The sequence below is a fragment of the Phyllostomus hastatus genome, unplaced genomic scaffold (genome assembly GCF_019186645.2).
Source record: "Phyllostomus hastatus isolate PE091 unplaced genomic scaffold, TTU_PhHast_1.1 phas_contig_148, whole genome shotgun sequence".
NCBI lineage: Eukaryota > Metazoa > Chordata > Mammalia > Chiroptera > Phyllostomidae > Phyllostomus > Phyllostomus hastatus.
This window is the reverse complement of record NW_025333607.1, coordinates 3,784,775-3,801,553: the sequence shown is the minus strand read 5'-3', so window position 1 is coordinate 3,801,553 and position 16,779 is coordinate 3,784,775. Positions and strand designations below refer to the sequence as shown.

The 16,779-nt window shown below is 55.1% G+C and overlaps 1 long non-coding RNA gene across 1 annotated transcript; it reads right to left on the bottom strand.

Moving 5' to 3' along the window:
• Window positions 1-1,092: 1,092 nt before the first annotated feature.
• On the bottom strand, window positions 1,093-10,987 carry LOC123833516. Its single transcript, XR_006788285.1, has 3 exons — window positions 10,834-10,987; window positions 8,491-8,591; window positions 1,093-7,041 (listed from the first exon to the last, which is right to left on the bottom strand). It is a non-coding gene; the product is annotated as an uncharacterized LOC123833516 (long non-coding RNA).
• Between the last annotated feature and the right edge of the window lie 5,792 nt (window positions 10,988-16,779).

Sequence of the window (16,779 nt, the reverse complement as noted above, 5' to 3'; positions counted from 1 at the left end):
GTTCCAAATGTCTGGACAACCAGCGTCTCCTCCAGTGCGTAGGCGACATTCACACTTTTCCAGGCTGACTTCCAGTCCTGAGGACACAGCAGCGGTCCGATTGTGGCGCTGTGCTCAGATGGAGTCAAGGGCGGACCCCCAGGAGCAGGCTCCACCGCCCATGTCGACTCCCACTCGGCGGACCATCCTTGCCGCAAAGCACAGTGTAGAGCGCTGATCCCAGGCCCCCAGAATCACAGATCGGGGCGGGGGGGGGACACTCGACCCAGGCCTCCTCGAGACGCCGGGTCCCTCCCTCACCCCAGGGAAGCGAGCCAAAATGCTTGCACTCCCAACACAGCACAACCTCAAAGATAACACGAGACTCAAAAGCAGTCGGTGAGATGCTGCCCCTCTGGCGAGTGTCTGACCAGCTCCAGAGGAAAGATTCCAGACAGCCCGGCCCAGAGCACACATCTGGGGGAGCCCCCAGGGCCCAGGCTTCTGGCAGCATCTGGGCGGAGGGATCAGCAGGGCTCTCTGAGTGTTCAAATGTGAAGCACCGTGAACCGTGCAGCCGGTGCGAGCCCGCGGGGCTTTCCAGAGCCACGGCGCCGGCCCACCTGCAGGCTTCTTCGCTCACCTCGCCACCACCCCTGGAGGGAGGCTGCGAAGTGTTTCCATCCTGTTCACTGACATCCCCGCGTCAGTGACTGGGACTGGCTAACACCACGAAACTGCGGCAGAGTCTTCTAAAAAAGATACTGCAACAACTGTGCTGGTGTGGAGCTCAGGGCACCCAGAAGACATGACCATCGCCCTGGCCGGTGTGGCTCCGTGGGCTGGGCACCGTCCTCACAAAGCAAATGTCTCCGGTTTGATTCCCAATCCGGGCACACGCCTGGGTTTCGGGTTCGGTCCCCCGTCAGGCACATAAGAGAAACAGCAGAACGATGTTTCTCTCACACATCAGTGTTTCTCTTCCTCCCTTTCTCCCCTCTTCCCCTCTCTCTATAAGTGTAAATTTTTTTTTATTGACTACCTTACCGTGGGCCCAGCCAAGTGGCAACTCATGGGCAAGACTGAGATTTTTGTTTCTATAAAGCACATTTCTTTCTATTAAAAGAGTAATGGATAAGCCAGATGCGAAAGGACACACAGCGTATGATTCCACTTGCAGGAGGCACCCAAAACAGTCCAGCTGAAGTGGACAGAAAGCAGACGGGTGGGCGCCAGGCGCTGGGGGAGGGGAACAGGGAGCTCGTGTTTTATGCGACCGCGTTTCGGTTTGGGAAGCTGACAAAATTCTAGAGATAGCTGGTGGGTGGTGGTTGAACAATAATGGGAATGCACCTGATGCCGCTAAAATAGTTCAAAGTGTCAGTTTTGTGTTAAGTGTGCTTTATCACATGAAAAATTATGGGATAATTTCAAATATTAGTTGTGGCTCTCTGATTGGACCGGTGGAAAACTGTCTCACTGAGCGCTTGCTGCCCTTGTGCGGGCCTCCCCGGGGGTCATTAGACTCCGAGATCCCCAAGGGACTATCTACGATGTATCATTTTAGCCTCACAAGCACCCAGGGCAGAGCCCTAGTAGCAGAATACTGGATAAATCTTAATTTGAAAGAAAAAAAAACATGAACACGGGGATCCCAAATTTCCTCGTTGGCCAATGTCATGCCAACGTACCACAGTTTTTTTTCAGCGTGGTCACAAAACAGTCACAACAATGCAAACAACAAACACTATGTGTGTATTGCATTCAGAGCATATAAGATTTTCAGTCCAAAATAGAAACATTTCAATGCATGTATCTAGTCATATGGAAAGCCTCCTGCTCAAACCCCCCATGGGGCCCTCACTTCCCTCTGACGAGAAGTAGGAAGAGAGAGATGAATGGCATTCCTTCCTGGCCTGCGCGGCTCAATTTCCCCAGCCCGGACATCAGAGCATTTCCTGCAGTGGGCCTTTCGGGTCCCTGGAGAGGACAGGAGCCACCTTACCACCTCCCAGCAGAGACTTCCCTTCCTGGTGGCTCCTCACTGGGGGGGGGGGACAGGAAGTGATCACCAACTGCCCTCCCTGCTGACTCAGCCAGGCAAAACCTTTTACGGTAATCTGACTTCACTTTTCTGGTGCTTCTTTGGGTGAAGACTTTTTCATTTTTCTGGTAAATCAGATCTTTCAGGGGCAGGAAATGCAACAGCAGAGAAAGGCGCGGTGGAGAGAAACCCTTGCACTGCCCGAAGCCCCACCCCCGGGCTCAGGGAACTTTCTCCCCCATGTGCCTTTCGGTGCTGAGCCCCCCTCCCGGGCGTCCTCGAATTCCTTAGATTTTTTAAAACATCTCACATGTTGGTGCTAAATAAATCCAGCCTGTGCACACTCCAGCCATTGTTAGCAAAGAGTACATTAGCTGTTTTCTTTGCGTGCAAAGCTGAAATCTCACCAGAATAAAAGCTGCATGGAAAAATGAGAGGCGTTGCCCTGACTGGGTGGCTCGGTTGGTTAGAGCGTCGTCCCCGCGCCAGAAAGGCAGCGGGTTCCATAGCATCCAGGGCGCGCACCTAGGTTGCACTTCCATCCCCTGCTGGGGCCTGTACAGAAGGCAGCCAGTCAATGTTTCTATCTCACATTGATGCTGTTTCTCTCTCCCTCCCTCCCTCTCTTTGTAAAATCAGTAAATGCACATCCCCAGAGGAGGATTCAAAAATAATAATAACCACTAAATAAAAGTAAGAGGTGTTTTCTGACGAGCACAATAGCATTGCTGTGGGTTTGGTCGGGGCTCCCGAGCTGCTTCCTACGGTATTTCTAACATCGAGGGAGATCGTAAAATACACAATCACAGTGAGAAACCTTCTTCTGGGCTCAGAAATGCAGAATGGCAGGAAGTAGCTTTGGGGGCCATCGTCACGGAGGAGAATCTGAAAAACCTCCGGCCACAAGGCACCTTGGCATGCCACACAAAAATAACAAACATGGTTTTCAAAGCACCGCTGAGATCAGAGAAGGAAATCCCGTGACGAGGACAGGCCGAGCCCGGGGGCACACGTTTGGGCTGCCTGTGCAGCGGGGCCTCTAGCAGGAAAAAGACACCGTGAGATTCATAACCACAGGCCACACTTCGCACAGGTGTGGGGTTTAACTTCGCTCACCTGCATGGTCTAGAAACCCCAAGCCAATTACAGAACATAAAAGGAGTTCCAATCAAGTAATATCACAGGGGCATTTGCTAAAGCAAATAAAAGACTCTCCATAGAAACGGAACCTCAACCTCTGCCACGGAAGACACCCAGAGTGAACCTTCTTTGCAACAGAAGCTCACAATCAAAACACAAAAACACTTTGGAAGCCGTGAGCAAGAGTACACCAGGAACAGAAGCGACAGACCCAATAGGCAGCCTAGGTGACCGACATTGGGAACTCCAAGAACCGCAGGCGATGAAACCATCAGGAAGAGGCTATGAATTGTGGTTAAAATAATTAAAATGTGAAAGGGGAAATCAAAATTGTTCAAAAATCACCAGACTGTACAAAATGGCTAAGGCCCTGACCAGTGTGGCTAGGATGGTTGGAGCGCTGTCCTGTAGAGGGAAAGGTCACGGGTTCAATTCCCAGTGAGGGCACATAGCCAGGGTGTGGGTTTGGTCCCTGGTCAGAATGCATATGAGATGTCAACAAATTGAATTAAAAATGACTAAACACATTTGAAAAAGGACTAAATATAACAGCTAGAAATGAAAGAGGAAAACATAAACAATCAATGTGTTGAAAGCTCAGATTAGACAGATAAGGAGAGAAACAGTGACCCGGGCCATGGTCTAGAAATCACCTACAGTGCAGCACAGGAAGGTGAAGAGAATTGTTTAGAAGAGAGAGAAGGTAAAGACATGAAATATAAGAAGCTCTAGCATGTGTCACATCAGAGCACCAGAAAGAAAGAATGGGGCAAGAGGCAATCTTCTAAAAAATAGTGGCTGAAGATTTTCTAGGACAGGATGAAAATTGGATTCAAGAAGTAAAGTTAGTTCAAAGCAAGATACACAAATTGCGACACATTGTAAAGAAAAACCTCATCAACGTCAAAACTTCCAATGTCAAAATTAAGCAGAGGGAAAAACACTTAAAAAAAAATAACAGCTCGACAGCAGACTTTTTAATAGCAACAATAGAAGCCAGAAGTCAGTGGAATATTTTCAAAGCATGGAAAGATACAGGATGACCTTACTCAGTTCCCAAGCTAAAAATAGCAAAGAGAGAATCTTAGAGTAAGTCCCAAATCATGCCTAAGCCAGGTCACAAGAAGTTACTTATATGGGAACAACAGGCTTCATGGGGGCATGACCCGTGCTGCTGTTCTTGGTCCGGTGCTCTGTTGTCACCAACTTTAAATTCTTAACAACTGTTGACAATTAGTATTGTTAAGCAGGTCTGGTTTTCACTGGGCCTTACAAGTTGTGTATGTCCCCCCTGAGGACCAGGCAGCACTCAGAAGGAAGCAAGCAGCATTCTGGACAATGTGTGGTCAAGTTCATTAAAACAAGGCAAACACTATGAAGAGACATCTAGGTCTGGGGGCTCAAAAGACAGAATGAAGAATTTATGCAAAAATATTGGACAGGCTTTTTCCACTACAAGTGTTCACGTCCTTCGCACATGGGGCGGGGAGGGGAAACCCGGCTCCATCAGCGGTGGGACCAGGGCAGAGCAAGACTGTCTCCCAGATACAAACCTCTGTTAAGCTGGGTGACCTCACTGCGCACCAAGGAGATGAACAAAAACGAGGAGTGGGTAGAGACAGAGCTGACATTGGTGGAAAGAAAAATATCTTTCTCAACCATGTCGATAGAAATCGTCATCAGCACCATTGTGAGGTCTGGGTCTGGGTACAACTCAGGTCAGAAACATAGGAATGCCAGTCAAAAGGAGAGGAGGAAGTCACTCCCCCAGTCCTGCAGATCAGACAAGGGCCTGGTAATAGGCGATGATGAGGGGAGCAGGGTCCACTGGGAATGGTACCTTGGTGAGTCTCATTTCCATCCCTCTGTTGCTGGAAGTTTCTGGGAATATTAGAAGGTGCCTTAAACAGCAGGAAAAAAACTAGAAGTTCTAGGATGAAACTATCTAATTCACTATTTTTTCAAAGAAACAAGTTTATGGCCTTCAAGGATAATGGGTTCTATCCATTAAAATAGTTTTTCACTATTATCCTGACTTTTGAAGAAATGCAGAGTTAATTGCCCTATTTGTATTCCATTTGCAGCCATTTTGGTCCATTAGACCAAAAAAAAAAAAGATATCAAACATCTATTAGAAAGCACCATTTTAGGACTAAAAATTTAGAGTTGCAAAATAGAAGGTTTTATAATAGCTGAGTTACGATGGAAACTTTTCATCTGCAGTCTCTGAGGTTGTGTGGGGTGAGATCAGGCAACATACTGCGCCAAGGTGAAGGGACCAGTGAGAGACAGAGACGGACAGAGGGACAGCGAGGGGATGATGTTTTAAGTCTACACGGAGTCCTGAGGGCCCAGTTTGTCGTAGACCTGAATAGTGTTTTAGAAACTACCTCTGACTGTCCTAGCTGAGCTAGGAAGTAAAGATGCCCTGAGAAGTGAAATTAATGAGCATTGGTAAAGAAACTCATCGGACGTAAGCAACCATTTCCTTTTGGTGAGTCACTCTTACACTGGAACGGGACTGTGGCATCTCCTTGGGAAGTCTTTCAAAACAATTTACGGGAACTCTTCAGCAGCCCACGGCACTGCCTCCCGAGCTGGGATTTCTACACTGTGTGGCATAGTCTAAGGAAAGGGATTGGGTGAGCTCAGAGAGAGCTCTCCAGTCTGCTGCGCACACGGCACCCCCGGAGGGCACGACGTGCCCCTCCCTTCCCTGCAGCAGCCCCTGAAGACAGCTGTCTTGTCTCGACCGGCGTCTGCCCCTCGCAGGATCGCAAGACAACCTCTGGTGGGAGGGGTTCAGCAGGAGTGTGAAGGGCCCAGCCTAAAGATGCAGAGAAGAGTCTTCGAGTCACGGCCTCCACTGATTCTTAGATTCTTCCTCCTTCGAAGATTCCTCCTGAGCGGCCCTGAGGGCCGAACGTCCACTCCTTCCTCTTTCGGCCTTCGGACGGCATCTTGAGTCAACAATGACACTTCTACGCAGCACGCGCTTCTCTTTTCTCGAGGACGAACATTTTGTGGAAACAAAAAAGGGAACCTGTTCCTTCTGCTTTCCCATGCGAGGGAGGCTGAGGTCTGGCCGGGGCTGCTGCTTGGTTTCCAGCCAGACATCTGCCCTGGATGAACCACGTGGGCGGTTGCTCTTGCGTCAGGACGAGGACACCACCTCCGTGAGTCCAGTGACTGGAACTGAATCAAATCCGAGGTCAGCTCACCAAAAAGCACGAAAGTAAATAATGGGTCGTTAAGAAGACAGAGACAGAGGGAAGAAAGGACAGTGGTGTCAGAGTGCAGGTGGCGTGTTCTAAGAGTCGCTGGCTAGCATCCTCCTCCCACACAGGGCCCAGCAGGCGAGGACAGCTACCCAGGGACCAGCGAGGAGCTTAGGACGAGCAGCCACACTTTTGAAGTCAGGATTGTTAAGAGCTGCTGGGAGTGGCTGCCCACCCACCGGGCTGAGAGGGGCGTCTCCCTGGATGAGGTGCAGGCCCGCAGGAAATGAGTGAGTGGGTCCAGAACATGGCAGGGAGCACCAGTCAGAAAGCGATTCCCCGGCACGTGTCCTGCCCGTTTACACTCGGTGTGTTCAGTGGAGGTACCTGTTGTGGAGCAGCCTGCAGGCATGTCTGCAGGAGGAACAATGGTTCTAGAAAAGGGAAGTCCTCGCTATTGGGACTTGAACCTACAGACTGAAAACACGTGGCCGTGCAAGCAGTGCCAGGTCCTTTCGTGCTCCCGCTCGCCTTCCCTCCCATCGAAGTTGGCAGTCACGGCTGTGCGCAGGTGTCATAGGAGTCCTCAGTGATGGCGTCCACAGCCTGACACGGGATGGCGAACCTGGGGACACCGAACACCCACATCTGGGCAAATCTCTGCAGCGAGAGAGGAGATGTGTTTACAGCATCGCGCACGGCCTGCCAAGGCACAAACACAGTGTAAACAGTTTTAAGCTTTAAAAAAAAAAAAGCCTCTTTAACATGCAGTTTGAGGAGATTCAAAGCCATGAGAACGACATTTTCTTTAAAATGCCCAGGAGATGACAAAGTAGAAAACGATACACATTTGCTGAGGAAACACTGAGGGCTCGGTAACCGAAAGGGAAGCTGAGTTGGCGGTTGGGCACCGCGCCAGCCATGCTGGGGTCATGGGTGGCCCGCCCAGCCCGAGTCCCCGACCCCAGGAAGGTGGAGCTCAGCCTCCTAGCCGCTGGCACATCGTGTAACCTCGGTATCCTCCTCTCATTTCCTCTCTCATCCGAGACCAGAAGCAGCAGGCAAACAGAAGGGGAGGAGGAGCTGGGGGGCCCTGGGGCCCACGGGGGAAGCAAAGCCGCCCTGTGACCTCTCAGGGGAGCAGCGATGAAGACGGGGCCCAGGTTTGAATCCTGCCGCCCCGCGGGACGCTCGCCCTTCCAACAGCCGTTACTGCGGCGGTCTTTCAGGGCGCTGCCCGCCGGCCATGAGAGCAGCCTGGCTCCCACACGAGGAATCAGAAATTCCAAGGCGTGTTGCAGTGACGGCAGTGAGAGACAGGCCTTGTTCAGAGGAAACCGTCTCATTTTGTTAAACTGGCCCTAGGACGAGGTCAAGTGCTCCTCGACACAACGCGGCACCGAGAGCCACTGTCCCGATTTTGTAAATGCTGTTTTCCCCTCTCGATTGGCTTCACAGGAAAGGCTGGCGTCACAGCTATTTGGGGTGACTCGCTGTGGCCAGCGCCCTGCAGTCCCCTCTCTCCGGCCTCCCTCAGACCTCAGCCGAGCCCCTCAGAGGCACTCCTGTCCCGGGCGGTGCCCTCACCGGCTCCCCCGTGTCGTTGCCTGCCATCTGGTGCCCACGCCGACGCCCGGCAGCGGTTCCCGTGTCTCGCTCCCCTGATCAGAGGACTGGGGGAGGGCCCCTCCCCACCCCTGCAGCTGGAAAGGGACGCGGGCCAACCCCTGGCTATGACCCATCAGGAAAGTGGCCCTGTGACAGTGGGCTGGAGCCACTGTGCCCACATTCAGACCTGCTGCAGGAGCCATCCCCGGTGAGCGCCCAGTCCCGGCCCCTGCACGGGTGGGCATGTGCAATGCGTTAGGACGGACGAGCCCCTGCCCCGGAAGCAGGGGCGTTACGCTGGCAGCTGTGCCACTCCCTTCCAGCCCACCAGCCGCTGGGGTGCCGAGGTCCGAGCCCAGGACCAAGACCCGAATTTCTGAATTCCCAAATGCAATGCATTGTTCACACACCACAAGGACCACAGAAGTTGTGAGTGCACTGTGGAGATTCTAGAGCATTCCACCTTTGGCAGACGCCTTCGCTTTTGCTCCGACCACCTACCTGTGGAAGTCACTGGCCCCTGAAGATTTGTTTAGTGAGGCTCATAACTGTAGTTTCCCCGGCGTTTAGCAGGGTTCTCTAGGGGAACAGGCCAATGGAACCTGTGTTTACACAGAGAAAGAGAATTATTTTAAGGAAGTGGCTCATCGAACTGTGGGCCCGACAAGTCTGAAGGCTGCAGGGCAGGCCAGCAGCCTGGGGACCAGGGAAAAGCTGTTTTTGAAGTCTCAGGTCTGGAGACAGAATTCTGTCTTCCTTGGGAACCTCAGTCTTTTCTCTTAAGGCCTTCAACTGATTGGACGAGGCCCACCACATTATGAAGGGTAATCTGCTTTCCTTGAAGTCTACTGATTTAAATGTTAGTGATATCTTAAAAAAACAAAACAAAACAAAAACCTTGCCCTGGCCAGGTGGCTCAGTTTGTTGCAGTGTCATCCCATACAGCAAAAGGTTGTGGGTTCAATTCCTGGTCGGGGCACATACCTCAGTTGGGGTTTCAATTCCCAGTTAGGATAAATACAGGAAGCAACTCATCTATGTTTCTCTCTCACATTTCTCTCTCCCTCTCTCTCTGTTTCTCTTCTCCCCCTCCCCGCCCTCCCTCTCGCTCCTTTTGGAGCGAGAACATATCCTTGGGTGAGGATTAAAATAAAAAATACCTAAAAAATTTTTAAATCTCCTCACAGTGACATCTAAATGGGTATTTGACCAAAGTCTGTGTGCCATTGCCTGTCCCAGCTGACATATAAAATTAACCATCACAGCCTGGCAGTGTCGGCATGTGGCCAGTGCAGCTGTGTGAGGCCGGTGTAGCTACAGAGAGGGAGGAAGTCCGGATGAGATACAGAACCTCCCAGGGCAACACTCCTTCCCAAGCCCTTCATTGTCTGTAAGCTCCTGGAGGGAAGGGGCCGTGTTGGACAAGACTCTGGTCTCCACTGCCAAGTCCAGGGCACGGCACGAGGAGATGTTTCACAGACAGGAAGGGCACCATGAACACTGGGTCCCGGTGGCGTGGCCTCCCGGCCCGGCTCTACAACAAACTGGCTGTGTGACCTCGTCTGTTATTTAACCTCTCTGTGCCCTGGGTTTCTCATGTGGAAATAGAAATAATAAAGTGGGAACAATAATTGTTAGAATTAAATGAGTTAATATTTGTAAAATGCTTAGAGTGCTATCTAGGTGTTTGTTACATAGATAGAATGAAAAGCTTACCATGGATGACAGATACATCGTTGCCTCCTTTGGTGGCACCACTGTCCCCAAAGTTTAAGCCTGTCCCCACCGAGCCTGGCGGAAGGCCCTCCCACCCTCTGCTCTACGACAGGCGTGCAAGGGTGGGAAGCGTGAACACTGGGTTCCACACACACCCGCCTGCCCACCCACAGGCAGGTGCAATTAAACTAAACGAGCTGATTCTAAAGTTCATGTGGCAAGTGAAATCAGCAAGAAGGGCCAGGAAAAGGGGAAAGAAAAGCAAGAAGAAGGAAACAAAGAAAAAGGGGGAGAAAGCCAGCCACCCCCGAGGCACCGCAGAAAGTCTCAATGACGACAACAGCTTGGTCCCAGCCCGTGGACAGACGGACAGCCAGCCAGGGGAGTGAACTACAGAGCACAGACACAGACCTAGTCCGAATCAGAAATTCCATAAATCGCGCAGGCGACGCGCCTCGACTCTGGGCGTGGGTCGGTAAACAGTATGAAGCCAACTGAAAAAGAGCTGAGTTTTGAGCCACACTTCCTATTTTGCCCCGGCCCCAGCTGCAGATGGCCCGAAGGTGTAAACATTTCAGAAAAAAATGAAACCACGAATGGATTAGAAGAAAATACAGAAAACATTAGAAAAATTCATATAGAAACGTGAAGTATGATGAGCCTTCCTTTCACCCAGCATCCATGTTTTAAAAACTGCTGTGTTCTGACTCCTAACTTGACGCACACACACAACGTAAGCAAAATCACGCGACAACAGCGTGGGGGGTGGCAACCCCTAGCACAGAGAGCTGATTTTTTCTTCACGTAGGAAGAGCTGCTAGATATTGTTCAGAGAAAAAGTGGAGCCAACAACACCATTCAGTCTGGACGGGAGACATCGTGCCAGGGCAGTCCACAGAAAGGGAAACACAACCAGCTCTTCGTGCTCCGTCTCGCTGCAGAAGAAGACACGCACCTGGAGCTGGGGGGCCGGGGCGGGGTGGAGGTCGGGGGGCGGGGCGGGGGGCAGGGGCTGCCTGTACCCAAGGCTGCAGAGAACGAGGGTCTCTAAAGACCCCGGAGGCCGTGCATGCAGTGCAACCCCACCGAGGGTCTGGAAAACCTCGTAAACATCACAAACACACTTACCCTTTGACCCAGCAATCCTACTCGCCGGAATTAACCTACAGAAGTACCCGCACGCCCAGGAAATGGCCCCGGCGGCACTGTGTGTAGGAGCAGAAGACCTGGGAGCAGCCCAGCAACCCGTGCATCAGAAACGGGGTGGGGACCTCTGCGGTGCACCCAAGAACAGGATACTGTAAAGCTGTAAAAACGAAGGAAGATGTTCATCAAGCACAGATTTGAAAGATCTCCAAGACACACAATTCGGTGAAAAGAACAGAATCCAACAAAGGTCGCATAAAATGCTAACTGGTCAGGCTTGCCACATGGCCGTTTCACCGCAGTTTTAGTTTGCACTTCTCTTAACATAAGGGAGATTGAGGATCCCTCCGCTGCTTTACGAGCCAACGGCGATTCCTTTCCTGTGACGGAGGAGGAGAAAGAAACACACACACACACACACATTTGCTGGTGTTTAATGAAGATGCCCAGGAAGCCGACCCCCGTGCGCGCGTGGGAACCAGGGCAGCCGCTGGCCTCTCTGTGGTTTTGATTTCTAAACCAGGAAAACGAAGTATCCAAAAAGAAAAGGAAACCAAGGGAAGGCTTCCCCTACCCATTCCTGGGACTCCTGCTCATTCTGCTGTTTTCTCATTTGCCAAGTATTTTTTTCTTTCCAGCTCAAAGTGTGACTTTTGAAGAATGGGGCAGGGTCAAGGCTAACGGGGCGGCCAGGGGTGCACACAAGACCCGTAAGGACTGCCCCTGGGGTGGACTCTTGCCCGCCGGTGACAGATGAGGCCGGCAGAGGAGCTGCTGCTCTTTCAGGAAGAGCCTCGGGCTGCTTCGGAGAGAAACGGACCGACTTCATCCACAGCAGTTCCCGCAACCAGCTGAGGAAGAGCAGGCTCCCGCGCCTGGAATACCCCTCTGGCCCCCGGTGCTGCAGCTGGACCCAGACCAGCTGACACTGTGTTTAAAGCTGTGCTGGGATCACAGACGCGCAACTTCCCTTATGTTTGTTCCCTCGTCCGCATTTCCCTTGGAGCGCCTGGGACCGCAGCCTGTCCCCCCACCGCACCCCCCTGCACTCCCCACCCCCGCTTTCCATCCACATTTTCCCAGCCTACGGGCCCCCTGGCCCCAGGGCGGCTCCACCCTCCTCTGCAGAAGAGCAGGAGCCGGCCTGCACATCTGACGCGTGCACGTGGAGAGAAGAAAGCAAACGACGTCTCCGAAGCCGTGTCCCGGGGGCCGGAGCGCTGGCAGCGTCTCCCTTTGATGCCTCTGAGTTTATGAGCTCAGAACACAATGTGTTGGAAGTTAGCAGAGCAGCTGCCCCGGAAAGATCGTGCTGTGTCCGCCGGCTGGGACTTCAAGGAGAAGCGCCGAAGGGTGTGGGGGCGCAGGGAGAGGGGAGACAGTCTCCACAAAACAGGCAGCTCCCGCCGGCCTGCGCCCCTCCCTGCTTGGGCGCGGGTTGGGTTTGGCGTGTGGCGGGCTGGGGGAGAGGCCCTTGTTCGTTCCTAAGACGGAGCAGCTCTGTCCCCTGCCTGTGTTGCCTGCCGGGCTGCAGAGGCAGGGACACTGACCGCCTGGAGACCAGAGGCTGGAGGCTGGAGGCTGGAGGCTGGACTGCAGCACTCCTGGGCCCTAGCTGGCGTCCCCTTCCCAGCCCCATGGCCGAGCCTGGGGCTGCCTCCATGTCCAGAACCACAGAGCCCGTCTCCCCAAGGCCCCTTTGGTTCCCTAATGGAGAGCTCAATGACTGAGGGAAGGACGCCTGGTCCCCTGCAGTGATGATTCATCCCCTCTTCAGAGGGACAGGGCACTGTGATGTGTCTCCTGCTCTTCACAGTGTGCCAAGGGGACCCCCTCAGTCACAGCAAACACGCCACGGCCATCTGGAGCGGCCAGACCACACACCGAGAGGCCCCGGGCGCGTGCGAGGACAGGCCCTTCCTGCATCCAGGCCGCCGTGTTCCACAGCGGGGAAGGGGCAAAGTGTGGGCCGTGGACCCAAACCGCACATCTCCGGGAGGGGGCCTGGTCCCCCCACTCTGTCCCAGCAATCTGGCCGCGCCCAGCGACTCCTGGGGCAGGCGGCTCCTGTCCTGCCTGAGCACCACCCTGTGCCTTTGAAGCAGCCACGATGTCCCTCTTCGTGACATGCGTCTGCCCATGAGTCACTCCCACCATCGCAGGCCTCGGACCCGAGAGGGCAGGCGGGATCCCCGGAGCACAGAGAGCCCTCCCCTACAGGGCGCTAGTCCTTGGCTCCTCCACCCATGCCTCGCTGGTCACGATTCCCAAGCCCTTCCCCAACCTAGACCTTCACCTCCGCGCTCCTGCTCCACGGCCCTCTGAGAGCATGAGCCGTGCGGTGAGTCCGCACTGGTTTCTCTAAGAGGAGCCGAGGGTGCGAGACCACGGCCCTCGGTGGATCATTGTTCAACCACCATCCGTTCAGCGTCTGCTGTGCACTTAGTGCCGCTCAGGAAGCTCTCCTCGTGTCTGCCCCCACAGGGCGACTCTCCAAGGAATGGACAAAGCGCGCTGGCCCCACCTTCTCAGGTCTGGAACCTTGGACATGCCTGTGTGTCTGAGATGATCCCTCCCAGCTGCAGGATGACCTTGGGCAGCAAAGCTCCAGGAGCAGCCGGCGGGGAGCAGCTGGCGGCTCGGGAAACGCTGGCAGAGCCGACCCGTGCGGGAGTCCGGACCGAGCCGGGGCCTCTGCGTGTTAGTCAGCTGTGGCTGTGTAACGAGTGAGCCCACACCCAGCGGCTCGCAACAACGATAGCGTCCTCCCGTCCCAGTCTCCATGGGTCGGAGCCCAGGGGTGGGGAGGCTGGCGGCGCTGATGCGGGCTCTCCGTGGGATTGTCACTGAGCAGAGGCTGCCACTCGGAATGCTCGACTGGGGTTGGAGCGTCTGCTTCTGAGACGGTGCCACTGTCACATGGACGGCAAGCCAACACGGCTGTGGGCACAAAGCCTCAGTTCCTCAGTCCACGGGACCGTCCAGGTGTCTTCACTGGGTGGCCACTGGCTTCCCCAAGAGAACAAGGTAGAAGCCACAATGTCTTCTGTGACCCGGCTTCAGGGGTCAAACTCAGTCGTCTCCACCGTCTCCTGCAGGCCGCCTGAGCCAGCCCCCGCCCTGCCCCCGGGCTACCTGGGGCCTCCCCGCCCAGCTGCGCGCCACAGCAGCCAAGTGTGATCGGGAGGAAGTCCCTGAGCTACAGCTGACGTTTGTTCCGCCAGAGCCAGTGCGGACTCTGTGAGTCCCTACCCGCTCCCTCCCCCCTCGGGCGCGTCCTGTAACAGCAGACCAGCAGGAGGTGTGTGTCAGGGGACACGCGGACTGCTCGGCAGAGGGGCGGAGCCTTCCCACTCGTTGGGGAACACGGCAGCAGTGCTTGCTTCGCAGCAGAGCCGACAGCCCACAGAGCCCAGGCAAAGGCCGGGTGCAGCCTGGCCTCACCCCACCTTCCGGAGGGCACGTTGAGGTGCTTCGGCTTTGCGTAGACAGTGGCCAGTGGTCAGGGAACAAGAAGTTTAGGGTGTCATGCTGGGTACTCTCCCACTATTGTCTTCCAGGACCCTTGGGACTTGTCTGAAGTCCCTAGGGCACAGGGGACATTGAAAGAAAAGGAGTATGTGGAACTTGGGGTACAGCCCAGAAGGAAGACTAACATCTCCTGTGTCTGGTAGCTGGGTCTGAGCTGTCAGATGGGGGGAGGGGCTGCCCCCCGCTCCCCATTAGAAGGCATTGGACCGTGAGGAGAGGAGGTCGACCCCGGGAAGACAGGAAGAGAGGCCTCGGTGTGGTGGTGGCAGATCTCCAGGTCCCATCGTGGCTGACCCACAGCAGCAGGACGGCCCCCCAGATCAGAGAAGGGACCCGGACAGGGACTTGAGTGGCAGCCGCCTTGCAAACTCTGTCCCCCAAGGAGAATCTGCGAGTCCTCGCAGGACCCAACCTCCAGGGAACAGGAGGGCTTCCGGCCAGCGCCTGCTCTCGTGGGGGTCCACTGTCACCCCCTGAGCACAGACAACTGTGAGAGCGGGGGCACCCGATGGCCACCCTCCCAACGGTCTCCCCACCTGCAAATAGTGAAAAAGGTGAAAACCGGCTGTTTCCACACTGGAGAAGCCAGTGCCCCCGTGACCAGCCAGGGGTCCCGACTCAAGCACCCCAAGGAGTCATACACAAAAGTGTCCACACGACTCAAGCTACAATCGTTACTTTAATCCACTCACACTTGACAGTGGTGCTGTGACGGAAAGAGGACCGAGCTTGGCGGGCGGGCCTCTGGGTCCGAACTCCAGCCCCGCCACCAGCCAGCGGTGGGAGCGTGGTCCAGTTGTCGAGTTTCTCAGCCACTTGGACACCATGACGATGGTCACGTGCTGACACACGTGCACATCACCTCGGTCTGTTAGGGCTCCTGTGAAGTCAGTGATTCCCGCCACTCTGGGCTTTCGGGGGTGGGACGCAGGGCTGCCGTCCTGACTCAGGTCTCGTGTGAGGGGCCGGGGCTGCGGAGGGCACCCAGCACAGGAACCACAGTGTGGGCTCACGGCTGAGAGGTCCCCTGCAGGCCGCCCACCCCCTGCACAGCTGGCCCTCGGGGGCCAGAATGCTCCAAGTCGCCAGGCCAGGGCTGCACCTCTGCTCTGCACCCTCCTGTTTCCCGTTGGGTCCTGAAGGCAGCCCACTGAGCTGCAGAACGTGGCTCCCTACCGCCAGGCGTGCTGGCGTTTTCCCCTGAGGGGAACACGGGGCCTCCTCATTTCTGACACCTGTGGAAATCTGAAAACTAAACCCCACTCCTGACTCGTCCGGCACCCCAAGGGTTCCTTCCTGCTGCACCGTTTTTCTCTGCCTTTCCCCAGGGCTGCCCCCTGCACGGGCTGCCCAGGGGCGGACGAAACGACCCCCTTCCCCCATTCACCCACTGCAGCACCGACTCCCCCCAGCACCCCTCACCCCGACTCCCCTCGGCACACTGCCCCCCAGTATACCCCAGTGGGCCCCCCCTCCGGGCACCATCTTCTCACTGTGCTCGTGGCCTTGCTTGCGATTTCCCCTTCCCCCTTCAGCTTTGGCCAACGCCCCCTCTGCCTGCCCTCGGTGTTCTGTGCTTTCTCCCCTCTCTCCTCACTCTCGAGAGCTGAGAAACCCCCCAATCTCTGCAGACAACCCCCAAATCTAGATCCCCAGCCTTGGCCTACTCCCAAGGGCTGGGCGGGGAGCCTCAGCCACCATTTCCTCCTGGAGCCCGAAAACAAACACGCCGCCTTCCCTGCAAACCGGCTTCTCTCCTGCTGGCGGTTTTCTGTCAGTCGTCCGGCTCAAAGTCATCCCGACTGCCTCCTCCCCCACATCCCGTCCGCCACCGTGAGGCCCTGCGGGGGCTTCCGTCACGACGGCCATCAAACATGTTCATTCTCTGCCATCGCTGCCAGGAAAAACCCTCCAACAAGAATTCTTTCCCACTGTCCTTCCCCCTCGTGAGATGTTCAGATGCCGTCCCCAGCGGCGGAGCCCAAGGACGCGGTTTAAACCCGGAGCCTGGCCTCCGGACACCCCTCCAGACCCCCCATCTGCTCTCTGCACCCACGGCTGCTCCCAGAACCCCTCGCCTGGCCCAACTGTTCATTCCGCGTGTGTTTTGTGAACGGTAGCTTCTCCCAGTCCCTTCCCTGGAGAGCTGATGCCCGGAGCTACTGTTTCCATGGTGACACCCACATCGCAGGCTCTGTGCTAAACATTTTACACACACCCTATCCTGTAATCCTCTCTCCAACCTCAGGAAGCACACGCGGTAGCACCCAGCATCACAGATGCAGCAACTGAGACACAGAGAGGTCACGTAAGTTGCCCAAGACCACGCAGTCTGTGCATGTGGAGTCAGCACTCAACCCTACGACGCCATCTGTCCCCAGGGTCACTGAACCGAGA